An 8,673-nucleotide genomic window follows, 5' to 3' on the forward strand; every position below is an offset into this window, starting at 1 on the left:
GTGGCGATCCAGGCCCATTAGATTCCAGCATGCCTGCTTCAGCGAGAGGCTCATCCCCTCACGTGGCAGACTCCCCCGCCACACACAGCTAGCCCCTTCCTTCTCGGTGCTCCCCACCACCCAACCACTTCTCTTCCCTCTGTCCCTGGCACTGATCACACCTGTGATGCCTATCACAACCTCCCTTCTTGACTGGAGTTCTTTGGAAGGCAGGGACCCCAGCAGGTCCCAGCTAACCCCAAGGTGTGAAAACACAGTGCCTGCATTTATAGGCCATGCTTGCAGCTGGTTGGGCACCTGACACAAGCCCACCCATAGGTTCATCAGCAGCCTATGAGATGGCTTAGAACAGAAGCTCTGTCCAATCAGGGAGGCTGGGCCTGAGCTGGCCAATCAGGTTTCTCTCACTCTTGGGCATTTGAACACAGGGCGGGAGGGTGGCCCCAAGGAGCAGGTGCATGTGGAGAAGAGCCCCAAAAGGCTAGAGAGGAGTTAGCAGAGGGGCCTGGGCTCCTAGTACTAATACTCCTGCTCCCCAGGGGGTTACTGCATTTCACTCAGGTTTCCTGTTTCTTCTGTGTCCAAAATAAACTCCCTTTTCCTGAGGTTGTCTGAGTCTTGGATCCTTACCATGGAATAGCTTAATTACCGGGCCATCCCACTTCCCACCTCCTGCCATATGACGCTGTGTGTTCTGGGCCATAAGTCTCCTCAGTCCTGAGGAGAGCATCAGACCCAAGCTCAGTGCCCACAGCTTTGCTGTGTGTCCTCGGGCAAACCAGGAAATCTCTCTGCAAGTGAATTTCCACTTTGCAGAATTCTTGGGAGAGTTACATTTCCCAGGTTTGGTCATGTGTGTGTGTGTGTATATATATATATATATATTTTTTTTTTTTTTAATGATCTGTGTGTACCATCTTTGTTATTGTTTACTTAATATTTTTCTTTAAATCAATTCACTTTTTGTTTAATACTTTTTTTTTTAATTAATTAATTTATTTATTTATGGCTGTGTTGGGTCTTAGTTTCTGTGCGAGGGCTTTCTCTAGTTGCGGCAAGTGGGGGGCCACTCTTCATCGCCGTGCGCGGGCCTCTCACTATCGCGGCCTCTCTTGTTGCGGAGCACAGGCTCAGCAATTGTGGCTCACGGGTCCAGTCGCTCCGCGGCATGTGAGATCTTCCCAGACCAGGGCTCGAACCCGTGTCCCCTGCATTGGCAGGCGGATTCTCAACCACTGCGCCACCAGGGAAGCCCTAATACTTTTATTTAAAGAAAAAATTTTATATTGGTTCTGTAAATGGGAAAACTGATACTCACTATAAATAAAAGGTAATGATACAAAGTAAGTACAGTAAAACAAAATGTTTCAATTTATTGCCTGCTGGAAATCTGCTCTATCTCTTAGTTTAAAGGGGAGATAAGCAAGTGCTGGGAAGCTGATGAAGACATGCCAGAACCAAACAGAGACTTCTTCCTTGAGAAAATGCAGAAGGATTTTAAGGGAAATATCTTTTTCACTAAAAGGAGTCAGATTTATCTTATTCGGTGTCCAGGCACCATCTGATATGGTCTCATGGGAAAATATTGCTCTTGATTTTATATCTATCTATCTGAAGTATCCTTGACTCTGAAAAGTTGGACCAGATCATGAATAGCAATATCTGGCATTCATAAAGCTGCACTCACGGCAGACATTGCTAATCAATTGCAGTGGTGCCTGGCAGACATTGCTAACTGACCATACTCCTCCTTTCTCTGGAGCTTGGGTGCAGCCTTAGATTCTGTAGGCAGGCCGGATTGATCACAGCTGGTACCTGGTGACATGTCTAGGCCAGATAATCCCTCAGGTTCCTTCTACAACAGAAACTATTGTTCCTGACTCCGATTTTCTAGGCAGGGAAAACAGAGGCTGATATGGTGGAGACTGGAAAGCTGAGAGGGCCCTATGAGCAGGTGTACCCAGGGAACCCAGCTGTCCTTACTGTGTCTGATGGGAGACCTGAGCTGGTAGTGAGTGGCATAAGGGACTGCCTTACACCAAGTGGAGATGGACTGATGGGCCAGAAGCCACAGTGTGAATGTCCAGTGTGGATTAGAGTATGGGCCTTGGAAGATGGAGCAAGGAGGGAGCAGCTGGCAGGGGTGGAAGGAATGAAGGAGAGACAGGCTTGCCTGGGTCAGATTGCAGGAGAGAGGAGTGGCACCAGCTGGGGACCAGGCAGCCTAGGGCCTTGGAGAGGTGTCAGATGCAGAGCAGGAAGCAGGAGGCAGCCGGGGCAGATCGGGGTATAAAAGAAAAGGGAGGAGAGGCGGGAGGGCCTTCCAGCCCCTCAGGTCTCCAATTTCTTGAGCTGTATTTGTTCCTTCACTTCCTCAATCCCCCACTATCTCTGCTCTCCTCCTACCTCTCAATTCCCATTCTAAGCAACTTCCAATGTCTGCAGTTACCAAGCAAATTACGGTGAACCAGTTCATAGCTAGGATGAATAACTTACCACTGGCCTCCTAATTATTGGGGACAACCAGGATAACTTCAGAAATCATCAAGAAGCACATTTAAAAAGTGGGAAGAAAGCTAATATTTATGTTCCAGACACTTTTCAAGCATCATTTCATCACCTGACAAGGACCTTGTGAGGCAGGTGTTATACTCCCCATTTTGCAGATTAGGAAACTGAGGCTCAGGGAAGTTAAGAAATGTAGCTGATTGTTGGTGGATCCAGGATTCAAGACATGGTCACATCTGGCCATGCCACACCCTTGCCTAAATCCCCAGGGAAACCCCCAGTGACTCCCTAAACCCTCAGGACACTGGTTGAACTCCTTAATGTAATAGTCAATGCCGCGGGGACCACAGGCAGGTCTCATCTGCTTTCATGCCTCAGTCGCTCCATCAGTGAATGGGGTAGTCAGACTGGGTGATTTCTAAGTGCTCTCCTAGCCCTGATAGTCTGTGGTTTCAGGTGCCACATGGAATGTGGCTTGTGGCTGGGACTACATATATTTCACTTCAAGAGTGGGAGGCTGGGCCTGCGGGGGGTGGGCATGAGAGCAGGGACCGCAACTGACTCATTTGCTTTGGCACATGCTGGTCCCTGGGTTTGAAACAGTCCCGCCACCCAAACAATCCACTCCCGGACTCCTGCACATCCCTCAAGACCTTCAAGCATCCCCACTTGTCGGAGGCCCTCTAATTCATTCCAATTAGGGTTAATTACTTCCTACTACTGTCTCCTCCTGAGACTGCTCTTTTCGAACCATCTTTTGTGCTGTGGGCCAGATCCTGTGCTAGATTCTGGGGATACAGGGGTGATAATAATGGCTATGGAAGAAAATCAGCCAGAGCCCCATTAGCACAAGCTTTATTTGGGAATACCAGGCGTGAGAAGACTCTGAAGGAGCTTCTAACTTAGGGAAGGAAGACAAAATTTTGTGCAGGGCTGTAGTAAGGGGCAGCCAGAGTTCAGCTTGTATTGGAAATAATTGTTTGAGGATGGTTCTTGGAAGAGAGAGAAATTGTTCTTACAGATCAGCAGCCACCGTTTGGCAATTCGGATTTTATCAACAGGCAGTGGGGGAGGGACAGCTATGGGGACGAGGACCTGTGAGGGCCACAGTAGAATGTTCTCCATCCTTCAGAGTCTCTTCAAGAGGGGCATTTGAGCACTTAGCAGGCATCAGGCTCTGCTCTAAGTGCATTGTGTTATTAACTCACTTGATCCCTACAACAATGCCACAAGGGAGGGGCTCTTCTTACCCATTTTACAGATGAGGAGACTAAGGCACAGAGTGGTTAACGACTTGCCCAAGGCCACACAGATGGAACACAGTGGAGCAAGGATTTGAACCCAGGCCGTCTTTAGCACTCACGCGGGCAAGCTCTTTACTGCTTTAAAGTGTGGTCATTCAGGGATCTCATACAATCTCTCAGCGACCTGGCAAGACAGGAATGACCAAGATTCTGGGTTCTGCGTCACAGATCTGGACAGGCAGCCCTGAGAGGACGGCGCCCTGTACCAGGCCACACAGTAAGTGTGGGTGGAGGGATGACTAGAAACTTGGGGTCTCACCCCTACATCTTGCTGTCTCATGGCCACTGTCTTTGGGGGCAGGGAGGGGGGGTTGGGTTGTTGATTAAACTTGAGCTCAGCACCAGCAGCCTGGGCCTGGCCCCTGTGACAGCCCCGGGACATCCCCTTGGCTGGCTCTGAGACATTTTCCACCACCGCAGGTATGACACACATCCCATCGCAGCGCCCAGGAGGGAGGGTGTCGGACAAAGCTGTGAGAAAGCAAGGCCGGAAGTGCTGAGTAGGGGGAGAGTTGCTTGTGGGGAAAAAAGGTACCCAGTCTACAATTCCAGGAAGTCAGGATGCAGAGGGGAGGGAGGACCTGGCGGGAGATGCATCATCTTCCATTCCTCTGTGCACCTGGCTACACGCCAAGCCCTGGCCACAGAGAGGAGGCTGACTGCTGCCTGGTCTGCAAAGAGTCCCCAGCCCTGTGGGGGAGGGCATGACCACGGAGGACACAGATAAGCCAACTGACAGTCACAGCCTCCTGCTGCGGAAGGCAGTGAATCAGAGCCTCTATTGAAAATGCCCGACCTGGGAAGGCTCTGGAGTCTCCTAACTCGGGCACGGAGGGTGGAACGTTGTACGAGGCTTTAGCAAGAGGGGCTCAGCTGCATTCGACTAGTTTCAGATACACACATAGTAGTCTCTGCTTATCGGAGAGGGACACAGTCCAGACCCCTAATGGATGCCTGCAACCGAGGATAGTACTGAATCCCATATATACTATGTTTTTTTCCTATACCTACATATCTATGGTAGATTTTAATTTATAAATGAGGCACAGTAAGAGAATATCTGAACTGCCAGCGTCACTAGTCTTGAGTTTGGGGGCCATTACTAAGTAATATAAGGGTTACTTGACCACAGCTCTGAGATACCGCGACAGTCCATCTGATAACCAAGGTGGCTACGAAGTGACTAACAGGCAGGATATGCTGGACAAAGGAATAATTCACGGCCTGGGTGGGGCAGAGCACAATTGGAAATTTAGGAATTGTTTATCTCTGGAATTTCCCGTTTCATATTTTCGGACTGAGGTTGACCGCGGGTAACTGAAACCTCAGATAAGGGGGGATTTCTGAAGTTGGTCGAGGTTGGCTCTTGGAAGAGGGAGGAATTGTTCTGAGATTCATTCATTCACTCATTGTGCATTTACTGAGAGCTTATCATGTGCAGGGCATGGTGCCAGTTGCCAGGGATGCAGCAGTGGAAGAAACACCATCCAGCCTGTCCTGAGGCCCCTGCAGCCCCTTTGGGACAACTGGGGTGGTGGTTAAAGCACTAACTCTAGACCTAGTGGCCTGGATTAAATCTTGTTTCTGCCACCTACCAGCTGTGACCTTGGGCAAGTGCCTAAACTTCTCTGTGCCTCAGTTTTCTCATCTGTAAAAAGGGAGGAGTACCAGGACTATTGTGAGGATTAAAGAAGTGAGTGCCTATAAAGTACTTAGAAGAGACGAGCTGGCTTCAGGGGAGATGGGACAGGGACAGGGCTGTGACCAGGGGAAACCCAAGGGCTGCAGGTGTGAAGGCAGCTGGCTTGCTGGGCAGCCTCTCAGATGTTCTCTGCTGTCTTGGTGATGCTGTTTGGGGCGGGGCTGAGCTGGAGGCCACTGCAGTGTCTATCTCCCCCCAAGCACCTGCGTAGGTCTCAGGGGATAATGGTTTAAAGTGTGACCCTCCTTATGGGTACTCAAATCCCCAAAGGGATGAATCTCTGACAGGGGGATTCCAGGAGGTGTGAGAAAGGCAGAAGGAAAGCTGCTGCGTCTTCTGCCTGCCTCTCAAATCCATCCATGTGAGCTGCCACCAGCCTAGTCCAGAGCCAAGGGCACTCAGGCTGTCCCACTTGTTCCAACTCTGAGCCACTTGTCCCAACTCTGAGCCACTTGTCCCCTTTGAGGCTCAGTCTCTTCCTCTGTAAATTGGGGTGAAAGGTGTGGGCGAGGGGAAGCTGTCTTACTTTGAAGCTTCCTTCTGGCTGAACCAGTCTGTTCTGTGGCCTCCGGAAGGATTGGGATGGGGTCCCCACTCACTCGGCTAAGATGACCCAGAAAATCTGCCACTGCAATTTTCCTCCCCGATCCCCACATCAATTTTAAATGCCTGGGGGAGCTACTAATTAGATAAACCTCATGTGACATGATTGGTAGCCCACTCTGCAGCAGGCAACCCATGCCTCATTCATTCTGATAAACTCATTGAGCTCCTCCTGTGTGCACGGCATTGTTCAAAGTAGACATTTGGATTGGAGGGAGTTGCGATTGCTTGGGTCAGGGCTTGCTGTTGGTCAACCCCAGTGTTTGAGAGGGTGCCCCTGGCCAAGGGTCCAGTGACTCTTGTAAAAGCAGGTGCAGGAGAGCGCCAGATGCAGCAGTCAGAGCAACCAGACAGGAGCTAAGTCAGCAAGTGAAGTCTGTTGCTTGTGATTTATGCAAATATGAAACTAACAATGAAACCCATTACCGCTAGGATCCCAACCCAGATGCTGATGTTGATGTGAGAAGGAGAGGGGGGCAGATAATAGCAACAGTATAGAAGATGATGCCAGCAAAGTGCAGTGAGCACTTAGTAGGTGCAGGCACTGTTCTAAGTTCCCCACGTAAGTTATCTCTTTCAATTTTCACACCACTATGGTTATTGTCTCATTTTATGTATGAGGAAGCAGAGGCACAATAAGATCCAATAACTTGTAACTCAAGGTCATGTGGCTTATAATAAGAGTCAGAGTCAGGACTTGAACCCAGGCTGCTGACTTCAGTACCTGTGTTTTTAGCCCATACAGTGGAGACAGTTGAGAGTGGTGGGGTCTGTGTCGTACTGAAATCGCTCAGGGCAGCCACCGCTGATGGCTGCCATGTTGGGAGGTCGACCAGATCTTCGAAACATTTAAGGGAAGCTGGAAATTCAGCTTTTTATGTGTAGTGTCCTAATTTTTAAATATTGGCAACTAACTTTAAAAAAAATTTAAAACACAAGCAGGCCAAGCAAAATGTGTCTGCGTAGGAGGAAGAAAGGAAAGCCATCCTCTGGGATTTATTGCAAAAGGTCGCTTCCCCCTGACCTCGACTGGGCTGGGTGCCCCATCCTCCTGCCCCTGTGCTCTGAGCCACTCTGTGAGACTTTGCTGGCCCTGATCCTCAAGGTCCCATCCATCACACATCCCAGCACCTGCCACAGGATGTTCATTGAGTGAAGGTGTAGACTGTGAAGGGGTGAGGGGAGGGAGGGGCAGTTACATAGAGGTTCCAAGAACTTGGACTTGCATAGAAATCAGAAACCAACGTGGATGGCCAAAGGGACAGAGCCCACAGGCACTAGGACCTCACGCAGCCCCACCAGCACGAACAGCTGCCCTGATGACACGGAGTATCAGAAGAGAGGCACCATCCAAGGCCGGAGCCAGTGCTGGGGCTGCCTCTGAAGGGCAGCAGGAAAGGGGCTCCTTGGAGAGCAGGGTCTGGACGCTCAAACTCAACTGCCTGTAGGGAGGAACTCCGGCTGCAACAACATTTGAGGCAAAAAAAAAAAAAAAAAAAAAAAAAAAAATATATATATATATATACACACACACAGAAAAATATATACATAGAAATATATATATATAATATATATATAATTGGAATTCTGTGTGCCTTGGCACTTTTTGTTAATTCTCCACCTAAGGACATGCATGTTCAGTAATGATATTGCCCTTCGACTTTATTTTTGAACGTTTAGTTTGGGACAGGATGCAGGGAGGAGCACAGGACTGGGAACCTGGTGATGTGGGTTCCAGCCCCACCCCTGCCGCAGCCTTGCCACATGACCTTGGGTAGTTCCCCACAACCCCCTGCCTGGAACCCCTCCTGCGGGGACCCCACTGTGGAGGAGGCCAGGCTGAATGACACATGAAGAGTTTCCAATCTGGGTCTCCAGCGGCCTGGCTTGAGGCAGCGCCTCTCAAACCTCAAACCCCTGATCAGAAGCCACTCCCCTGACCGCCCGCTGGGAAAGCAGCGAGAGGGCAGTCCAGGGGCCTGTGAGTTCTCCCCCAGCAGACAGAGGCCAGAGGCCAGGGCCCAGGAGGGCTGGGAGGGCCAGGAGGGGAGGGGTGGCAAGGAGGGAGGGACACACACCCAGAGGGGATGACGTCAGAGGGCTCTGAAGTCAGGGGGTCCTGGCTGTGTGACCAAGAGCAGATGACAACTGCTTTCTGAGCCCCACTTTCTCACCCGTAAAATGGGGTAAATGGGACCATTTTTCTTATTAGGGGACGAGGCCAGCCCGGTGTCTGGTTAGCAGTAGCATAAAGTCACAGGGTCTTAGCCTCTGTAAGGACCCCGGAGGCCCTTAGGACCTTGAATCCTTCTGCAGGTGAGGGAACTCAGGCCACCGAGGCGGTGACTCCTGAGAGGTCTCCCATTTGAATCGATGGTAGCCCATCCTGATGGATTCTCCTTCCTTGAAGCACTAAGGAGCATCCCTAAGTCTACCGAGGACCCTGTCCTCCGTCTACTGCTGTGATGACAGAGTGTCTGCCGTGTGTCCCACTGCCTGTGTCCCCCGGGCTGGGCTGCATCCCTCAAGGGCAGACACTGAGCCTTGCTTGTTTCC

The sequence above is a fragment of the Eubalaena glacialis genome, chromosome 11 (genome assembly GCF_028564815.1).
Source record: "Eubalaena glacialis isolate mEubGla1 chromosome 11, mEubGla1.1.hap2.+ XY, whole genome shotgun sequence".
NCBI classification, from domain to species: domain Eukaryota; kingdom Metazoa; phylum Chordata; class Mammalia; order Artiodactyla; family Balaenidae; genus Eubalaena; species Eubalaena glacialis.